The sequence below is a fragment of the Eriocheir sinensis genome, unplaced genomic scaffold (genome assembly GCF_024679095.1).
Source record: "Eriocheir sinensis breed Jianghai 21 unplaced genomic scaffold, ASM2467909v1 Scaffold463, whole genome shotgun sequence".
NCBI lineage: Eukaryota > Metazoa > Arthropoda > Malacostraca > Decapoda > Varunidae > Eriocheir > Eriocheir sinensis.
In genome coordinates this window covers 41,891-64,098 of record NW_026111791.1, presented here as the reverse complement: position 1 = coordinate 64,098, position 22,208 = coordinate 41,891, and the positions used below count along the sequence as shown (strand labels likewise).

Here is a 22,208-nt window from a genome sequence, read left to right as displayed (position 1 = left end):
CGTCTTTCTGGCCCCGGAGCCTGAAGCTGTTCTTATTTAGGGCACCCCTAAGTACAGCACTATTTCAATTGCTAAAGGCCATGTTTTCAATCCTCGCCATGTCGAGAAGTGGCCATGTCAGCCCCTCACCCCTTCCCTAGAGCGTGACGCCGCACGAGTCTCGCCTCGCCCCGGGATACACGCCTGGTGCTCAGATGCCACGCACTTATAGCCTTTTCCATTTAGACACAAAACACGGAATCATGTTCGGGTTAAACCCAGACCTGGGTCTGGGTTCTTGCGCGGTAAATGGAACACAAGTAGCCGGATTCTGAAAAACGGAACCACGAGTCCGGATATGTAAACAAACATTCTTCTTCTTTTGACCTGTAAAGCTGGCATCACACTGGACCCAAATCTGGCGAGCACGAGCTCTTGCTGGCAGCTTTTGCTCGCGAGCAAGTCACTGTTGTCGTCACACTGACGAGCGACGAGGGGCGACCGGCGAGCAACATTGTAAACAAAGCCTCAACCATGGCGCCTACTACACCTAAGCTTCGCATTACGGCTAAGTGTGCAGCTGTGACGGCATTACTTGCTGTTATTCAAAGAGCTCAGAAGAATAAAAAACGAGTCTGGGTTCGGTCATGGCTGAAGAGAAGGGAGGGAGACCCATGATGTGTACAACATCATAACATCATAACTTTCTTCAGCGTAGACTTACAGAAATCTGAATGGCTGTGGTCCCATAACTCGGGATGGTCCCTGACTTTTGCTATCAAAGAGTGTACACTGAAGGAGGACAAGTGAACTTTTGAACGAGGATAGGTGGCTATGGCGAGTGTTTATATCAGCTGGCCTGGGCGGTCTTGGTCTTGGTCTTGGAAATCAAAATAAAATCCAACACTACTTTTCTCAACATTATTAAATATTACAGACACCGTCAAACATAAAAGGAGTATGTGAATAAGTTTTCTTATATCATGGGTATACAGATTCAATACACTAGGTAATATATATTATTCACATATCGGTGCACCGATATGTGAATAATATATATTACCTAGTGTTATCAACTCAACAACATAATAAGTTAGTGTTAATAAAACATAGCTATACGGTTTAACTAAAAAATATTTATCTCTCTCTCTCTCTCTCACACACACACACACACACACACACACACACACACACACACACACACACACACACACACACACACACACACACACACACACACACACACACACACACACACACACACACACACACACACACACACACACACACACACACACACACACACACACACACACACACACACACACACACACACACACTTACGGCCGGGCTTCTCCCGACCTTCATTTTTGATACGGGAGGTTCCTCAGCCCCTGAATCATCTTGGTCATCCTCCTCTAAACTGATTCTAGCAAGTTGATGTCCATTCTGTAGTGTGGGCACCAAAACTGGACAGCATAATCTAAGTGTGGCCTAACTAACGCTAAATAGAGTCTGAGGATGACCTCTGCACTCCTGTTGGTTACCGTCCTGTTAATAAAGCCTAATACCCTATTAGCCCTATTCCTCGCACTAATACATTGCTTCCATAGTTTTAGGTCAGAGTTCACTAACACTCCCAAATCCCTTTCACACTCAGACCTGCCTATCGCTGTGGCCTAGTGGATAAGGTGGTGAGCTTGGGATCGGACTGATGTCGACGCATGGGTTCGAATCCCCACCAGTGCTACCTTGAAACTTTGTGTCATTTGCCGAGTGGCTTAAAATCACCTACATGTCACCCTGACACCCGAGTTCTAGTTGCATAGCAATAAAGATGAGCTTTGGGGGGGTAACATGGGCCTTTCAGGTGCCACTATAAAACCCGCGCCCGCACCACTAACGGGCCTGCCTCTGAGCAACACCGAAGAGGCAGAATATGCCTACGGTGCATATGGGCTAACACGTAAAAAAAAAAAAAAAAAAAAAAAAAAATGGGTTGCGTGTTCCTACACTAAGTACGCTACACTTGGTGATGTTAAAATTCATCTGCCATTTCTCTGACCAAGCTGACAGTTTGTTGAGATCCTCCTGCAGTGCTCTAGCATCCTACCCTGTCCTAATAGTGCGTCCTATTTTGGTGTCATCTGCAAATTTACCTTTGTCACTAGTTACCCCATTGCCTATGTCATTGATGTAGATAATGAATAAAAGCAGGCCTAAAACTGAACCTTGAGGAACCCCACTGGTAACATTACCCCATTCGGATTTTTTACCGTTAATGGTAACCCTCTGTTTCCTGTCGCTAATCCACGCCTTAATCCAATCAAATACCTTCCCTCTTATCCCATGAGCCCTGACTTTATTCAACAGTCTCTGGTGAGGTACCTTATCGAAGGCCTTACTAAAATCAAGATAAAGTACATCATAGCTCTCATCATTGTCAGCTGCCTCGTATACTCTATTGTAAAGGATATAAGATTAGTGAGGCACGACTTTCCTTTAGTAAACCCATGCTGTGAGTCGTGAATTAAATTATGTCTGTGTATATGGTCCCTAATACTATCAGCTATTATTGACTCAATCATTTTACCTATAACTGACGTCAAACTGATTGGCCTATAGTTTTCATAGAAGATTTGTCACCCTTCTTAAATATTGGAATAACGTGTGCCTGCCTCCATGAAACAGGCACCCCCCTGTGTCTGGCGACTTCCTAAATACTTCCGTTAACTGCCCACTGATTTTAGTTTCACATTCCTTTATTACCCTGGGGAAAAGTTCATCTGTCCCTGGCGCCTTGGTGACTTTAAGTCTTTCTATCTGTCTAATCACTAGCCCTACTTATGTATCTATATCTATATATCTATATCTATAAATATCTATCTATCAATATATATATATATATATATATATATATATATATCTATCTAAATATATATATATATATATATATATATATATATATATATATATATATATATATATATATATATATAGTCACACACACACACACACACACACACTTAGCTAGATTTTGAGTTATGTGAATGAATGATAATTATAATCCCAATCCCTTTTCCCCGTGAATGAGGTGTGGGATATGTCTTTATCCCCGCACCCCTGAGGGAGGTCACTCCCAGCGGTCAGGGTGTCCCCCGCCCTTCGCTCTCGCTCTCTCTCTCTCTCTCTATTATTCAATCTAATATTTATTATTTTTTTGTCTTTTTTCCCTATTCATCTATCCCTTTATTTTCTATTTTTTTTCGCTCACTCCTTCCACTCCCACTCTCACTGTTCTCCCACTCTCCTCCTTTCTTCCGTTCATCTTTTTCTTTTTCTCTAATTTCCTCTCCTTTTTTTCTTATTTGCTCCTCCTCTTCCTCTTCATTCTCCTTTTCCTACTCCTCCTTTCTTTCTCTTTTATTAGCTTATTCTTCTGTTTTGTCATTTCCCGTTGAGAGAGAGAGAGAGAGAGAGAGAGAGAGAGAGAGAGAGAGAGAGAGAGAGAGAGAGAAAAAATCTATGTAAATAATTGTGACTACATTTTTTTTTCACTCTTTCTGAACTTTTTCCTCTTCCATTTCCCTTTCCCTATTTTTATTTCCATTTTTCCATATATTTCCTTCACTCTTACTACTACTACTACTACTACTACTACTACTACTACTACTACTACTACTACTACTACTACTACTACTACTACTACGTACTATTATATATTACTACTACCACTACCAAAATTCCTTTAATATTCTCTCTCTCTCTCTCTCTCTCTCTCTCTCTCTCTCTCTCTCTCTCTCTCTCTCTCTCTCTCTCTGGCGTAAAACTCAAATGTAGACAAGTAAATTCAGACTGCACCAAATTTTTCTTCACCAACGTTGTAGTGCAAGAATGAAATAAGCTCCCCCGTCAGTGGTCCAGTGTAACACGATTGACTCCTTTAAAAAGAAGCTCGACCGTCACTTCCTTGAACTTAATACTAACTAGAGTAGAAAAGCAACGTTTTGGAGCCATCTGATTAATGTAAAATCACTTAGTTTTAAGGACAGACCACCTAGTCTGGACCATGGGGTCTGTGTGGTCTGATTTTCTATGTAAATCTATGTAAATCTCTCTCTCTCTCTCTCTCTCTCTCTCTCTCTCTCTCTCTCTCTCTCTCTCTCTCTCTCTCTCTCTCTCTCTCTCTCTCTCTCTCTCTCTCTCTCTCTCTCTCTCTCTCTCTCTCTCTCTCTCTCTCTCTCTATATATATATATATATATATATATATATATATATATATATATATATATATATATATATATATATATATATATATATATATATATATATATATATATATTATCTATCTATTTCGGAGGGCAAGAGAGGGAAGAGGGTGCTGACACAAACTATTTCCCGTAGTTGATGTTTTACAAATTAAAAAATAAATACTTACCAAACCAAAATAAAAATAAAAACTCAAATTAAATTCACAAAAAACAACAACAATGACGTTTAATTGATCATTTTCCGCTATCAATGCCGTGAGATCCAACAGCCTTCCCCAAACACTTCCCTAACGCAGCTTAAACCCGTGAGAGGAGTCACCACATTCTTTTCAAGTGTTTCGCGCCATTAAAACACACACAGCTGAAATCACCAAAGAAGTGCTTGAACAATGCCGGCACGACTCACCTCAAAGAAGAGGAAGAGGAAGACAAGATGGCCGCCGCCGACGTCTGCCCCAGTCAAGCAAAACACGGTATGTATTTTGACTTTTTGGACGTTTAACGCCTTGTGGAGGTGTGTGAGACTGTTGTGGCGTGCTGATCGTTCTCTCCGCCCCTGGACACCACAAGCAGCTGCCGGAAACCCTGGACACACGGGGAAAGGTGACCAAGGCTATGGCGGCCAGCTGAGGGGGTGGCAGAATTTTTCGTGTTTGTGTGTGTGCGTTTGTGTGTGTGTGGAGAAGTGTTATTTTGTGGGGTGGGTGAGGCGACGCGCCCCCCGGCGTAAGCCCCACTTGGTTGATTGATCGACTTACTCCATGCCAGGGACGCTGCTGCGGTGTGGGGGGCGGCGCCCCGCCTGTTACGGGGCCCAGGCATATTCACCTGTCTCGACACACACACACACACACACACACACACACACACACACACACACACACACACACACACACACACAGCCTTGTCTCCATCTGTACAATATGATACTGTCATTGCCTTCAACATGTTGGTAAAACTCTAGACTTACACCCGCTGGCAGCCCTCATCCCACCACAGCAGGCAGCCCACAGCGTCCTGGGGTAGTGTTGCGCTGACAGTGCATCAGGGCCTGAAACTATCAGCGGTGAATGGCAAGAGGGCAGCCAGCCAGCCACCTCCTGCCAGACTAATAGCTACTTACCGTTCACCGTTGATGAGGTTTCAGGCCCTGCTGCTCCGCCGCTGGTGTCTACGAGGGCCGTCAACAATTACAGTGTTAGCCTCAAGAGTAATCTTGGATGCACTTTTTCTCAAACGTTGTAGTGAGTGAGAGTGTCTTAATTGTTTTCACGAATAATATCACAAATATCTATTGGTTCAGTTTTCGTGTCTGATATTTTCGTTATAGTATCACAATTAAATATCCAACGAGCTTGATTGCACCCGGGAAAGTACATTTTATACGGCACCATTTAGGACACAAACAACATCCAATCCATATTGATGCATTGCCTGTAAAGTCTTCACAGATGTAACACCAATCTCTCACATCCCTAATCTTGTGTCCAGCAGCCATCATCAGCACTGCCAATCCCGCACGGAGCCCACGCAGCACACGCCTTGTCACTGTCACGGCCCGCCTCTGCTGACAAGGACGTAGGGGATTGTTTACGAGAGGGTAGCCTACTAACTTGGAGATGCTAACTGCTTATTCATGGACAAAATATGATGCTGTTTAATATGGACATGGTATTTTTTTATGGAAATCACTAAATGAATGACTTTTCAATGCCTGTCATGCACTTGCCACTGGGGCGCCCCGTTACCACAGGCCCGCGTAGTGACCCACCCCGCCCCGTCCCGCACTGCATGTTAATGCCAGCAGCCTTGCCAGGTGTGCTGTGCAGCTATACAGACAAAGAGTACACAGCATACACAATAAAAAAAACTATATTCCTACATTTTTTAGGTTCACAGCTATTATAAGTATTTTTAAATTTCTGCCGCTTATAATGGACTTTCAAAATCAACGGACTAAGTTACCCACCTTGAGTCCTTTATGTCCATGGTTTACTGTACTTGATACAGAATAATATACAGCTAAATTTCAGTATAATTATTATTTAAATATAATTTCATTATATGTTATTTACATGTGGTGATGAATAATTTTTGTTGAGAACCATAAGTGTGACAACAACACATATACAACACCCAGGTGTAAACTAACCCACTGGTGCTGGGGAGACTGTGGCCAAACATGTGTATTTGCTGGGCCGCTAACGCTATTTATTTTTATTTATTTATTTATTTATTTTTTGCCTGTTAATCAAGTCCCCAAGAGTCTGCTAACTTTTTTTTTGTTAAATCCGTAAAAAACATAATTTCCAGTGAATAGTAATACTAACTTATATACAAAGTTTTAAGTTTTATTTTCATAGAATAAATCAATAGACTAATTATAATGTGTGTGTGTGTGTGTGTGTGTGTGTGTGTGTGTGTGTGTGTGTGAAATATACAGTTGAAAGTACTGAAAGTAGAGGAGAGGAAATGGAAATCAGCGATTAGCGGACCTACAATTTTGGCACCCGCTAACACTAATCCACTAAATTTTTTAATCCGCTAACATTTTTTTAGCTCACTAATTAGTGGATTAGCGATTAGCGGACCTTCTTAGCGGAATGCCCACCTCTGGTTGTGTTGCCTGTAACATTTAATTAACAATAATTTCAAGGCTTGAAATATAATTGTTGGCCTGTCCAGAACCTTGGCCTCCTCCTAGTAGCTGGCCTGTCTGCTGACCCAGCAGCTGGTACAAAGGCGCCAATCAAGGAGTCGCTGTGGTCCATGTGGTCCAGGCTTTGGTTGTCAATAAGAGCCATGACGGAGCCAAGCTCTCCGGCTGCCACTTCTGTCAAGCCATTTTGCCGTCATTAACATTTACAGCCACCATCAAAACGGGATAGTGGGCACCCGGCCTTAGTCAAGTCAGGTTGGGTTGGGATAGATTGTTTGGTTAGATTAAATTGTTGACAGGTTGGGATAGGCTGGATTGAATTGGTAGCAATATGATAGGCTTCAGGAATAGTTAGGTTAGTTCGTTACATCAAATCAGGATTTTTGTTCCCCTCCCTCCTCTAATCAGCCAATTAATCATGGGGGGGCATACGCTGGGGGTGCGTCGCCTCGCCCACCCCAGGGCTTCCTCCCCCTGCAAGCCCCCTTCCTCCCCACCCCAAGCACCTCACGGCATGGACTCTGTGGGCACCCCCTTCCTTTCCCCTTCTGAAAATAAGTGATTTCTGCGAAACAAATATTACAGATTTTATTTTAATGTCTATTATATTCTATTTCATTGACATGTTGTAGTCTACTTGTTCTGTGAGGCTCAAGGGCTTCATTTTCATCTCTGTATTGTGAGTTTGGGACAAATCAAAACTCACCATAAGTTTGAACCTCACAACATACATGGTGAAAAGTAATCCCTTGACCCTCACATAACAAACAGAACAGGATGTATGCATAAAATATTATGAAGAGATGGAGAACTAATGAAAGCTCTGACCTCACACTACACAGAAAAGTAAACCCTTGACAAGCCTCACAGAATATATACAGACTAGAATAAGTCAATAAGATGGAGTATATATAACAGAAATATCAAAGTCTGACCTCACACTATGATGCAGACAAGGTGAAGAATAAGCTGTTCAACATTGCACAATAAATAAAATGGAATAAGCTGAACGGAAATAAAAACTACGGCTCAAAAAACAATGGAAATGAACCATTCTAACCTGACCTAGCATCACCTGACCTGGTCTGACCTCCCCAACTGTCAAAATGGATTCCAGTTTAGTTTTTTTTCCTTCAACTTCAATAACGAGAGTGATGGAAGGATTGGACTTTATTTTGTAATGTTTCTTTTCCTTGTTTTATTGTGTCTTTTCTTCTTCTTTTGTGATGATGATGTTGATGGTGTGCAGTCACTAACCTCTTGCTATTTTTCCATTTCCTCAACTTGTAACATGTGCACAAATTGAAGCTGTTTATCTTTTTCTACCCCTTCTTCTCTCTCCATGGTTGTGCTAAGTTAACTTCGCTATACAAATGACAGTCATAACACAAGATAAATAAACCTTATAATATTTGTCAAACTCCAGTATATCACTTCAGTAGGGTAAGGTGAAGAAATACTATGATATACTCTAGCACTTAATAACCTCTCACTGTATTAATTAAACCTTGCTATATAAATGTCAAACTCTGATCATACACCACAGGATAAAGAAACCTTATAATACTTAGCAAACCCAACACTAGGGTAAGGTGATGTACTCTCCGGTGCTAAATCTCCCACAGATATACTAATTGGACTTTGCCACACAGATGCTGGACTTTGTGGACCCTGGCAGCCATGAGGAGGTGTCCGTGGGCGCTGGGCAAGGCCGAGGGCGAGGAGTACAGCACACTGGATGAGGGGGACCATGGTAAGGGGTGGAGTGCTTGCCTCAATTCTCTGTTCACTTATTTTATTTTCTTTTGGCCTAAGGAAAATAAAATAAGTGAACAGAGAATTGAGGCAAGCACTTCAGGGTACCGAAAAGGATAATATTAGTCAAAATTTGTCCTCAAAAAAGATATAATTGCTGAAGTGCCATGCTCTTACTGACGAACATGAGTTAGCACACACACACACACACACACACACACACACACACACACACACACACACACACACACACACACACACACACACACACATGCAGACTCACCATTCTGATAGCCCAGTGGGAAAAGCTCTGCTGCATGGATCTTAACCCGGTGGTAGCAGCGGGGATCATGTTTGTTAATGGTCCCTCCAAGTGAGAAAAATGAGAAAAAAATCATCACTCACACAAACCATTTCATAATATATATCAACACATTTGTGATCAGTTTATGCATCATCTATTTTTGGGGGTTTATATTATGGCAAAAATTTGGCCTGTTGCTGCTACACACGGTAAAGCCACACATTTTGCCCGTCGCTGCTACCGGGCTAAGAAACTACCCTTGGAAATAATCACAACTCCTATGAAAGCCTTGTCATTGTGTGTGTGTGTGTGTGTGTGTGTGTGTGTGTGTGTGTGTGTGTGTGTGTCTGGGCGTCAAAATGTTTAAGAATCTGGCCCTCCTTCACCATTACTTATACCCTAATAATTCTCACCATCAGTCATTTACCACCCCCTTTACCCCTTCCAGGATGGTGCAGGGCTCTCAGGAGATGGACAAGCAGGAACAGGGGACCAGAACTCACAGGTGTTCTTCATTGAGTGTGTGAGTGCCGCTGTCGTCTCCATGAACACCTGCTCGGAGGTACCAAGTGAGTAGATGACGCTACCCAGAGTGACTGAAACAGGGAGGGCTTTGGGGAGTGAAACAGGGCTTGGGGTATCTGAGGTACAGTGAAATAGGGCTTAGAGAGGAGCTGGGGGAGTTAAACAGGGCTTGAGGTATCTGAGGTACAGTGAAACAGGGCTTAGAGAGGAGCTGGGGGAGTGAAACAGGGCTTGGGGAAGATATATCTAGGCTTGTGGGTGTCTGAGGCTGAGTGAAACAGGGCTTACATAAGTTCCTAAGTGTGTGTGTGTGTTTGTGTACTGTCCCTCACACAAGGCATAAAGGTGTATATATATATCCCTTTATTTGATATACTCATTTATTAGTTTGCAAGGGATTTGAATTTTTATGTTAAATTTTACTCCCAACAAATTATTTTTATCACAGGGACAAAGGTCTGTACTAAATGTCTGGGCACCTCAGTTCACCTGTTTGAAAAGCCTCTCATAGTACTTGTTGGGGTGTCCATGGGGTGTTTTGGGATGCTGGTAATAGTTTTAACACGCCCTCTGCACCTTGAACAGGGAAATCACCTATGAAAGCCCTGTTAATCTTCACTGTGGCCTTGGGAAACAGTCATAGTAGAAGCTGAAACTCTCTCGTATAAGTTGCTGGCTTTCCACGGACTGTTTTGTGATGCTGGTTATAGTTTGACATGGCTTCTGCATCTTGAAAGGGAAAATCACCCATGAAATCCTGGATAATCTTCTCTGTGGCCTTGGGAAACAGTTGTAATGGAAGCCTGATACGCCTGTTTGAGAATCCTCTCATATAAGTTGTTGGCTTTCCACGGACTTTTGTGATGCTGGTGACAGTTTGACCCAACTTTTGCACCTTGAAAGGGGAAATCACCCATGTAAACCTGGTCAGTCTTCTCTGTGGCCTTGGGAAACACTTGTAATGTTAGCCTGGTACGCCTGTCTGAGAATCCTTTCGTATAAGTTTTTGGGTTTCCATGTACTTTTGTGATGCTGGTTATAGTTTGACCTGACTCCTGCACCTTGAAAGGGAAAATCACCCATGAAAACCTGGATAATCTTCTCAGTGGCCTTGGGACACAGTTGTAATAGGATATCATTATGTATAACAATATTGACCTAAGAACATTTAATTCTTTATTTTTCCAAGGCAAGAGTGACCCCCAAACCCTTCCTTCCACAGGACCCGTCAAGCCAGTCTGCCCTGCAAGACTGCCTGGTCAAGATGGGGTCCAGCCTTGCACAGAACTGCTTGGCTGGCTGGCCAGTGCCACAAGTTGGTGGTGACAAAGTAAAGCCCTCCATGACTGCTACAGCCTGATGGATGGATCTCATGGTAGGGTATGATCGGCTGAGAGAGAAGGATGATGCTGTAGCAAGGTAAGGTTCAGTTTATTTTACCCTGCTACCAACGAGTGAACTTTTGATATGCAGTTTGGAATGTCTGTCAACTTAAGGTGTCTGGTGCAGTTTAGGGAAGGGTTAACTTTCTTTTTTTCAGCCAATGTTAAGAGCAGGGAAAGTGTAGAGTGACAGGACTTAGAGGAAGAGAAGGAAAAGGAATGTCAGTTAGAGAAGGGAGGGAAGGAGAATATGGATAAGGATGGAGGGAGGGAGAAAGGAAGAGAAGGGAAGGAAAGAAATATAAAGAAAAAACTGGAAATGAAAGGAAAATAAAGGGGAAGGAGAATATGCAAATACCAAGATGGAGACAGAGAGAGAAAGGAAAGAAGGAAGGAAAGAAATATATATAAAAAAAATATTAGGAGCAAGAGGAAAATAAATAAAGGATGAGGAGGAGGAGGTAGAATATACAAATAAAGATGGAGACAGAGAGAGAGAAAGGAAGAATATTCAAATAAAGATTGAGAGGAAGAGAATGGTCATCTGTTTTGTCCCCTGCTAGTTGAGCACTCCTGGTCGCATGTTCCTGAAGTCTCTGCGGGCATGTGGTCCCTGAGTGAAGACGCTCGGCTGTAACTTGGCAGCCAACCACGGGCTGTTCTGGAAAATACTCTCATTGTGATTCCCCCCTCCCAAAATTACCTTAAGTAACTCCAACCAAACCTTACCTAACTTTCCCTAACCTAACCTCACCTATCCTGCCCTGCTCAAGAGTACAGACTTGGGGAATATGCCTCCTGGTAACCCCTGTCATGGCCTGCAGGTGTGTGGTGACCCAGGCTGTGGAGGGTGGCTGCCACACTCACTGCTCCAGCCACTCACAGCTGTACCTCAGGAGCCAGACACCCTCTGCTTCACTCCTGCCCAGACTTTGCCACTCACACACAACAGCTGCTTCATCTTAAGGTAGGACTGCTTGATTATTATTATTATTATTATTATTATTATTATCATTATTATTATTATTATTATCATTATTATTATTATTATTATTATTATCATTATTATTGTTATTATTATTATTATTATTATTATTATTATTATTATTATTATTATTATTATTATTATTATTATTATTATTATTATTATTAAGCCAATAAACAGGCCCTGCTGGAAAGAGTCAAAGGCTATAAGCCAGAGGGTGAGTGACATTGTTATGAATATTAAGAACATTTTCTTCAGTAATCTTTGACAGAGTTGCAGTGTTATGATAAATGAAATTATGAAACTTAGGTTGCAAAGCAGCCTGAATCTACGACCTGTTGTTTGATGTTTTTAGGTCTACAAAAACTTCTGTACTCTCAATTTTAGGCACTTGATACACTAAAGCAATTAATAAATAACAAACACAGACTTTACTTGTTCATTATGTATTTATACCTTGGAGGAAGATTTATACCACTTGGCATTCCAAACCAAAACAAACCTTCTTCTTCTTCTTTTTACCTGTATCGCTTTTCATCGGCTCATCACGGCCATCACTTCTTCTGGTACTAACTCTCCTCTCTGCCTCTCGTAGTTGCTACATTCTATAATTAGGTGTTCCACTGTTTCTTTCTCCCCAGTGTCCTAGACAGCTACAGCCCTCTGTGTTGGTAAGTCTCATACCTGTCAAGCTACTGTGGTGTCTTGCCGTAAGATTTTGCGTTAGAGACCATAAGTTTGTGTTGAAAAAACTTCCGACGGACTCACGCAGGGTGCCCGAGATACCCCCCCCCCCCCCCCCCACACACACACACTAATCGTAATAGTAGCCGTTACTCAGCATGCTCACATGGATTTAAATATGGCGCGTACGATATATTTAAAATTGTTTAAAACAAACGTGTTAACCCTCTCGTGCACAGTAAATTTCCAGTAAGTTTCTCTTCCACTCACCATGCATCTCTCAGGCCCGACCAGCCTTTTTTTGCCGCCGCGAAACTCTTACATTTCAATACGTATTTTAGCATCACAGATATATCGTACCCCAATAAATTTGGTATCAATGGCTTCATAAAGACTTGTACTAGAACATGCGCAAATAAAAATAGAGGAAAAAATATATATAAACAATAGAAGCTCGTTTCAAGTCTCCGTATAGAGTATTGTAGACAATAAATCTTAAGTACCAACTCTTCCCCACTTGCTATCTCGAAATTTTGTGGGCCAATTTTTTTAGCCGATTATATGTTTCGAAGCGGAATGTAGTGAGGATTATTATGGTATCCTCAAAATCTTCATACGCCTATTAGTTCCTGACTTACACCAAGAAAACTGTATTTTTTCCTCTTCCGTCAGAGTAGGCTAACAACTAAAAATCGCTCCATGCTCCTCACTTACGCTCCTTAGAAAGGTTGCCATATGTTACCATTAAGAAACTTATCCCAACAAATGACGCTTCAAATTTGACGCACTTCCACCGAAAACTTAATTTTTAATCAATGTTTTAACTTCTATGACGCGTTTCATGTCATCGTGTGCCAGGACCTTTTACCTTTGATGATGCGAAACGCGTCATCGTGCGCGAGAGGGTTAAAAAAACATCGCCAGCGGAGAAAAAATGTAAGATTTTCAACTTACATTGTAAAACTTGAAAATCACCGAAATTACGTAAGACTTATGCAAAAAACGTAAGACTTGACAGGTATGAAGTCCTGGTGAGAGTGAATTCAGCCCCTCAGCGGCTCCTTTCGGTACTGTGCGGGTTTCGGCCTTTTGAATATCTCATTACCACGAGTTCTACTGGCTAGATTCTGTTTGGTACTTTCCAGATTGAACATAAGTAAGTCTTCGTGGAATCTATTGGAAAAATGGTTCAAGCTATACATGCAGCAGGGGATTAGACAAAAATGCGAGAATGGTGTAAGCTTGGGTGCAAGTATTTAGCTTGTATTAACTGAATGGTAGAGTGTTTCTCACCCCTTAACCTAAAATATGTTAGCATAAACACTTGGGATCAATGTCTTGTAGACTATAGGCACAGTGCATCATGACTTATCACGTGAGAGATTTTAAAGTGAGCGAGTCTTCATAGCATCAACAGGCCTTGACTCTGTTTTAGTTAAAGTAGCTAGCGATCACTGACAATTTTGGGGGGACAGAACTTCTCTAATTGTCGCTGACTGTATGGCTTGTCCCATTGCCTCATGCAGTGTGTGTGTGTGTGTGTGTGTGTGTGTGTGTGTGTGTGTGTGTGTATTCACCTAGTTGTGACATACAGGAAAAGAGCTACCCTCGCGCTGTCCCGTCTCCATATCCTCTCTTATCCAACTTTTTCTTAAAATCTTGAATGTTTCTTGCACAAACCTCCTCCTACTCCAGTCCATTCCACAACTCAATGCTTCTGTTTGGGAAGCTAAACTTTTTCACATCTTGCCTACACGTGGTCGCCCTCAACTTCTTTCCATGTCCTCTCATATCCCTCTCGCTCCACACACACTCCAGATTCTCCACCCTGCTCGCTACCCTGTACACCGCTATCAGGTCTCCTCTTTCTCTTATACTCTCCAGGGTTGTGAGCCCCATACTTTTGAGTCTCTCCTCGTAAGTCCGATCCCTAAGTTCCGGTACCATCTTAGTTGCTATTCTCTGTACTCTTTCCAGCTTTTTTATATTCTTCTTTTTGTGAGGAGACCAGACCACTGCTGCAGACTCCAACCTTGGCCTTATCATTGTAACTATTAATTTCTTCATCATCTCCTCGTCCAAATACACAAATGCCGTCCTTATGTTCCTCAGCAAATTCATAGTTTGTCCCGTTATCCAGTTGATGTGTTTGTCCAGTGACGTGTTCTCTGAGACAGTCGCTCCCAAATCTTTTTCTTCCACTCCTCTGCATATTATCTCACTTCCCATCTTATAATCATATTCACATCTTCTATCGCTCCTCCCAAACTCTATTTTTTTTACATTTCCCAAGGTTGAATTCCATCTGCCATATACCACTCCACTCCCATATTTTGTCCAGGTCCCTCTGCAATGCCTCACAGTCCTTCACATCATTGACTCGTCTCAATAGCTTTGCATCATCTGCAAACAAACTCACATGGCTGGTCACTCCCTCCACCATATCATTTATATAAACAGCAAACAGTATTGGTGCCAACACTAAACCTTGTGGGACCCCACTCCTCACTGGGCACCAGTTGGAGGCCTTGTCCTTGATTATTGTCTTCATTTCCCTGTTAGTTAGGAAGTCCTCCAGCCAGTCCATCACCCTCCACCCCTATTTTTAATTTTCCAAATGAATCTTCTGTGCGGTACTTTGTCGAATGCCTTTTTCAAATCCAGGTACACTTAATCCCCCAACCTTCTCTCTCTTGTATTAAATCTGTCACCCTTGAGTAATAACATAACGAGTTGGTGACACAAGATCTCCCTCTCCTGAATCCAAACTGGCAATCCGAGATAATTCTCTCCCTTTCTAAAAAATCCAACCACCTGTTTTTAAGTAGCCTCTCACATATCTTCGCAGCCACACTAGTGAGTGATACCGCTCTGTAATTTAATGGGTCCTCTCTCTTTCCTTCTTTATAAATTGGTACTATGTTTGCTCTCTTCCAATCTTGTGTGTGTGTATATATATATATATATATATATATATATATATATATATATATATATATATATATATATATATATATATATATATATATATATATATATATGTGTGTGTGTGTGTGTGTGTGTGTGTGTGTGTGTATATTAAAACCAAAAAAACATTAAAACAAAAAAAAAAATGTTTTTTTTTCCATTTTTTTTTCCAGCCTGTCTCCAACTGTATATTTATGAACCATTATTTGCAGGATCAGCGATGTGGAACCAGCTGTACCACCACCACCACCACCACCTAGAGCGGAGAAGCGCAGAAAATCTACGGACGAGTAACTGGTGGATGTTGTTGTCCAATATTGCAGCATTTCTGCATAGCTTCACCTCACTGATTTTTTGACCATATAGTTGTAAATTTTGCATATGGCAGTACTGCCCTGCCAGCACCCCATCATCAAGAGAGCTACTCAGTAATTGCCTTACGGTTGACCGACACGCACGCACAAATGTACGTCTTCACAGGCAACACTCCCTGAACGTGCCTGTACATTTGCAGGAGAGGCTTACATAACGGAATCTTATAGATCTTGGCCTCCTCTTTCCAATGTTTTTTTTTTGTTTTTTAGCTGTGATGAATAGTTTTTGAGATGCTGAGGTTAACAGAGACCCCCCTCCCCAAGCTGGGCTGCCCAAGTGAGCCTGGGGGGATAGTCCTGCTGCAAGGGATTAGCAATGAAAGGGTTAACAGCTGCTGGCTGGTATGATTCAGTGTTCAGAACACTGACCTCTAAATCTAAGGATTGGTTAAGTCTGTGCAAAGCTTGAAGCCACAGCCAGCTTTGGTTCCCTGAGCCCATGTAAGGTTTGGGACATCAGTGAGTGGCAGGCAGTGATGAAACACTGCTGCCTTACAAACTTATTGAATATTTTAATGCCCTCACTACCATGTGTTTATGCCAAAACAACACTGTTGTTGGCCTGTTTTGCCTGCCCAAAACAAAGTGTCACCACCTGCCCGGTTGTAACATGCTCTAAGTACTGATGGCTGCAATATTTTGAAAGTGTTACTTGATTGTGTTGGAAATGCTGCAAACCACAGTAATAATGATGTCTGTAACATTTATTTATTGGCTGACACAACAAAATCAGACATAGCATTGTTGTCTTGCAAGATTTGAAGCAAAACAGTTACTCTATTGGATGGTGACCAAAGAAAACTGTCACACCTGGTGACTTGTAAACTGTAACATTTGTTCTTCCTCAAGTCAGCCCAGTAATACTTAACACATGCCAGTGTGTGTTATTTACAGCATGATACTACAGCCAAGGAATGCAGGAATTATTGTTTTATGCCAAGTATGGAAACAGATAGTGTTTACTTATACTTAATGGGATAACAAACCATTAGTTAGGGCACTCAGTACACTTGTAATGGAGTGTGTTAGCACCGACACACTCAGCCAGTGATGAGTCGTGAATGTTTCCCTCAACAGCTGAGGCCCCGGCCTTCAGGACTCCTGCCCAGCCCACTACAGAGAAAGACACCAACAAGTCACTGCTTTGTACACTCTCCACACTTTTATCTCCTCATCTCTATAGAAAGAAGTATTCACTAGTAAATGATGCCCATGGAAGGGAAACTTAAGGACCTGAACTTGAAGATGAAGGAAATGTCTGAGGCTTCATGGTGAGGACTGTTTCAGGGACGAGCTGTTTGTAAGGAATTTTTGTAACTTACAGTACAGTATGTGTGGCCAGTGAGTCATGCTGCCCATCATTCTTCCTGGCGTTTCTTGCATGCACACACATCATCCTTTCCTTGGAAATGGCCAAATTGTCCCCATGAAGCTTTGGAGGTGATGAAAAAATTATCAGGGTCAGCCTTTGTGCATCTTTGGGGAAATGCACCAATGTGCCAATCCACAGCTATAAAAATTAGCAGGCCTGTGACCATGCCTCCATGCTCCTGTGGTCAGCATGCCTGGCTGTTACTCCTTGGGCTCAGATTCGAATCCCGGCCCGGGCAGTCGGCGTGCAGGTCACCCAGCTGTTCATCTTCCCTTTGGTGGTTAACCCTTAAAGCGGTGGCTTGTTTTGCCCTGCAGGCTGTCCTCGCACGCGGGCATATTCGGCAAAAACATACTTCTCTTCAACCTTTTATATCTTCACTTCTGCTTACCTCACGTGACTGAATGAAGTACCATTGTAAAGTACTTACCCTTAGCTGTTTTGAACCCTTCTTTTCTTGTATTTTAATTCCTACTTTTTTATTTCATTTGCTTTAGCTTGTATTAAAACAACTCTTTTATCACTCATTAATTACTCCATAAATGATCTCACAGTCTCGTATCCCTGGTAGCGTGATGCGGTATAAGTTGTTATTGGAGACTGGTGTTCGGGGATAAACAAAGGAAAAAGAAAATATACATTTACTTAAAATTAAATGAAAGTAATTGCCTTACGCAATATTCTATGCTCAGACGATCATAACGCTGGCATATTCAGCGATGGATACAACATATAATAAACGACATGTCTTTAAACATAATACTACAATTTGTGCTCAGTTGTTGCCAATAATAATAACACTTATCATTCCACAAGCAGTGGTTTGTTTCTCTCTGCTTACATCACAATATTTAAGTACTCTCCTCATATCCTAATAACACATTCCTATAGTATAATCTACTACAATTTCACGGAAGCACCAAATTATACCACACCCAGTGGTTTCTACCTTTGCCTTACATCGCAATAAAATAATCAGAATCCTGTCCCACTCACAATCCTACTACACATCTCCTACATTATAATCTCCAGGACAATACAGTCGGTTTCCCTTAGATTCTCGAATTTCTACTCACAATTAAGATCACAACAGCCATTCTCAGCTGAGTGAGAAGCAGTACTGCTTGAAGCGAGTGCAAGGCTCGGTCTGCCCCTATCACTGTTGTCTAGGTCACATTTTTCCTTGCTTGAGGCGGAACTACATCCTTGACACGCCTTCATTTCCTACATAACCAGTAGCCAATACTTCCTGTCAACAACCATTGGCTCGCTCATTATGTTGTATTGACTACTACTCCTGATTATTCGAGATGCACTCTTAAGACACTCCCACAGTGACTTCTCTTTTCAGTTATTCGCTTATAGCATTCCGTCACACCGCACGTGACATGTTAGAGTCCTCTTAAATGGTTATCCACACTTCCTGACCACGCCTACTGGGTATCTGTTTTCTGTATGTGGGTCTGGGTATTTTCCATAACCTCTCTGTAGTGTTAGTGCTTATCAGATGTTTACAACTTTGTATATCTGACTAATTGCTTTCCTTCCCTCTCCTATCATATTTACAATTCTTGTCTCCATATCTCCACTCGGTATTTGGCTCTGATTGGGGTCACTATTAATTAACTGTGCTGCTATGGTCGTCTTCTGTTTGTCCATATTCTGGGTCCCAACAACTGCCCTTCGACGTTAAGTTGAAGACTATATAACCATTGCTGGAGCAAGTATGGAATATTGAAGTAGGATCACTGAAAGAACGTAACGTATTATAGACAGTTTTCCATCCCTAGTGGACTTCCCTTCTATGATTTAGTAATAAAGAGCATAACTTTTCTACAGTTTATGTGAAACACACCCAAACAAGCTTAACTTCCAGGCCCTCCTGATGCCCTTGGTGGGTGCTGTGGCCCCCATCTTGTGGATGAAATTCCCTGTAAGGTGAGAAGAGGTGGGTGTACATCTTGTCAAAGCTAACACAAGGCAGCACACACTGACCAGTCAAGGCAGCATGGCTGGGTGGTGTTGGAAAGAAAACACATGCTTACTTCACCACAAACAAAGTAAATCTGACGGCGCACCAAGTCAAAAAATGCTTGTTGAATGTTGTCCGCACCGCGCCTTGAGCCCAGGCACCAGCTGTGACCCACTGCTGTCCACACCCGCGCTGTAAGGGTTAAACTCAATGTCAGCAGGACTTTGCATTTCAACATCATTATTGGATATTAACCCATAAAGACCAACGATACCCCCCGCGTCTACACCCCAAAGCCGCATTAATCGTCTTAAAATCAACTCTTGCAGAATGACCTGGAAGCAATTTTAGCTGTAGCATTTATTAAAATACACCAGCATGTGAAATATTTTTGGTTAGCTCACCCTGGTTGCTTCAGAATAATCGCCAGTAGTTGGAGATTGTGGTGGCGTGCAACCCTCCGAGCTGGGCTAGACTGCTGAGGTGTCAGACTCGGTCCGTTGTGTGCCCAAGGCCTTTTCCCGGTCTATTATTGGCCTGTTTGTTTGTTTTGGACCCTCTGTGACAGTGGGGCAGTCACAGTGTGATATTTTTCAGGCGTAGGAGGACTGGCCGCCTGCATTGGACCCCCGCATAACTGGCCCGTGTGCATCATCTCCCGACATCATTGCAGCCTTTTTGGTCCCCTTGGACGTTTAGGGGCACGTGCAGAAGCAGCAGCCGTTGCTACAGCTGCCGCAGCACTCGTTGTTGGCGTGGCAGAGGTGGTGGTCACTTTACTGGGGTCGGTCTATGGGACAGAGGTAGGGTGCGTGGGGGAGGTGGTGATGGTCCGGGGCGACAGTGTAGACATAAGCCTACTCCTCAAGCCAAATTAGCAGCGCTACTAATGTTAGCGCAGTTATGATACGCGCGTAAAGTAGCTGTCCCATTAGGGATCTATCGGCCTGCGGTGACGCAGTCCCATATGGGCCCTATCGGCCGGGACGGTTAAGTTGAGGGAGGGAAGTGACGGTGGAGGTTGTTTTGAAATGTATTGTTTGCTGCAGCACTGGACCACGGAAGGGAAGGTTGTTCAGCGCTGGGAATGTGTCCTCAATGAATCAATTTGTTTACGCTTAAGTTTGCTGCCATTCTCTCTCTCTCTCTCTCTCTCTCTCTCTCTCTCTCTCTCTCTCTCTCTCTCTCTTTTTTATTATTTAAACATAGGCACATGTATACTATTTACATACCCAAAGGTGCACTGTCGTGTGCTGCCTATTCAAAGGGCAGAATAAAATCTATATAAAAAATAACTACATAAACTATAAAAACTCTCTCTCTCTCTCTCTCTCTCTCTCTCTCTCTCTCTCTCTCTCTCTCTCTCTCTCTCTCTCTCTCTCTCTCTCTCTCTCTCTCTCTCTCTCTCTCTCTCCAAGCATGACTCTGAATGAGAAACAAACAAACTAACACACAAACAAACAAACACATTAATAAAATCAATAAAGGTGTTTATCTTATTTTTCTTCTTTCATTGTAATTTTTTCTCCTTTTTTTTTATTTGCTCTTTTTTTTAATTTTCATTAATTTATTACAATCTCAATTGTTTAAACAGGAGGAAGAAGAAGAAGAGGACACACAGAGAGAGAAGAGGAGGAAGAAGAAGAGGAAGGACTGGTAATACGGCAGACATCAAACCAATGGTGAGTGTTAAAAATCTTCTTTTCCTTCCTTCCTTCCTTGCTTGCTTCCTTCCTTCCTTCCTTCCTTCCTTCCTTGCTTCCTTTCTTCCTTCCTTCCTTCCTTCCTTCCTTCCTTGCTTCCTTCCTTCCTTCCTTCCTTCCTTGCTTCCTTTCTTCCTTCCTTCCTTCCTTCCTTCCTTCCTTGCTTCCTTTCTTCCTTGCTTCCTTGCTTCCTTGCTTCCTTCCTTCCTTCCTTCCTTCCTTCCTTCCTTGCTGGTTCTTGTATGATGGATAGATGCTTATAAGTATGATTATTAATGGTGAGTGATGTAGGCACTTATGGCACTTGGATTTGGTCTGACAACAGTTCCTTCTTAGTTTTGTTAAGCATATAGGCAATTAGGTGCTGTACAGTACTGTTTTATTTTCTCCTCCTCGGTCGGGCCGCCGTTATCCTAGGTCAAAGGTCAGGAGTCTTGGGGCGTGTGTAACCTTATAGGAGTGAGTGACGTGTGCTCATAAAACGGTGACGTCTCCTTAATTAATGTGTTTCAACTTTCACACAAAATCTGGAACTCCGTCGTAAGTCAAGGATCCCTCCCTGTACCTGAAGTGTTTGGGGCAGACACCTGAAGGCTTGGTTCCTCTCCAAGCCACACCTCTTCTTACATCCATTTCCTATGATGTGGTGATGTTAGGTGCACGTATGATACCCCAATGTACGCAGACCTGTCCAATGTACGTCAGGTGTCCGCCGCCAGTATCACCCCAGAGAAACATTCAACTTTTTGCCCTCAATGATCCTGGCTTGCCAACTGTAACCCAAGGCTCATGAGGTTAAAATGATATCTTTTTACCCATTCTTTACCCATAGGTATGTGTTTGGGGGGATGAATTCTGTCTGCCTGAAAGATGTTTTGCCTGTAAACTCAAACGTGTATATACAGATAGATAGATAGGTATATATAAGATTAGGTAAGGTTAAGTTAGGTTTTGCTTGGTTACTGTAGATTTATTGGGCACTTCGCAGTGTGGGGTGCAGAAATATGCAGCGAGGGACGGGGCGGCGTGCTTGGTCCAATCTGCTGTCCATTGTTGTGAGAAATACTCCTGGCAGCAAGAAGTGGCTCTGGTGTCCACCACGCATGGGGGAATACACGGCAGGAAAACATTACTTTGCCTGGTGTTGTTCTAGTTTGTCCACTTGTGATCTTTGTGAGCGCTGAGTGAAGTGTAGAAACAGTGGGAAAGTTGAACTATGAGTTATTTTGCGATGCAGCTGCGGGCTGCTGTGGGTATACAACAGGCAGCCTCGGT

At 42.5% G+C, this 22,208-nt stretch overlaps 1 long non-coding RNA gene across 3 annotated transcripts; it reads left to right on the top strand.

Moving 5' to 3' along the window:
• Positions 1-4,590: 4,590 nt before the first annotated feature.
• Positions 4,591-20,396, top strand: LOC126992440 (uncharacterized). 3 transcript variants are annotated; one of them, XR_007746554.1, is made up of 6 exons: positions 4,591-4,724; positions 8,563-8,663; positions 9,418-9,538; positions 10,717-10,869; positions 11,701-11,843; positions 19,828-20,396. It is a non-coding gene; the product is annotated as an uncharacterized LOC126992440 (long non-coding RNA). The 3 variants fall into 3 exon arrangements; XR_007746552.1 differs by lacking the exon at positions 19,828-20,396 and adding an exon at positions 15,725-15,972; XR_007746553.1 differs by lacking the exon at positions 19,828-20,396 and adding an exon at positions 15,725-15,972 and having other exon boundaries at positions 4,591-5,829.
• The last annotated feature ends 1,812 nt before the right edge of the window (positions 20,397-22,208 follow it).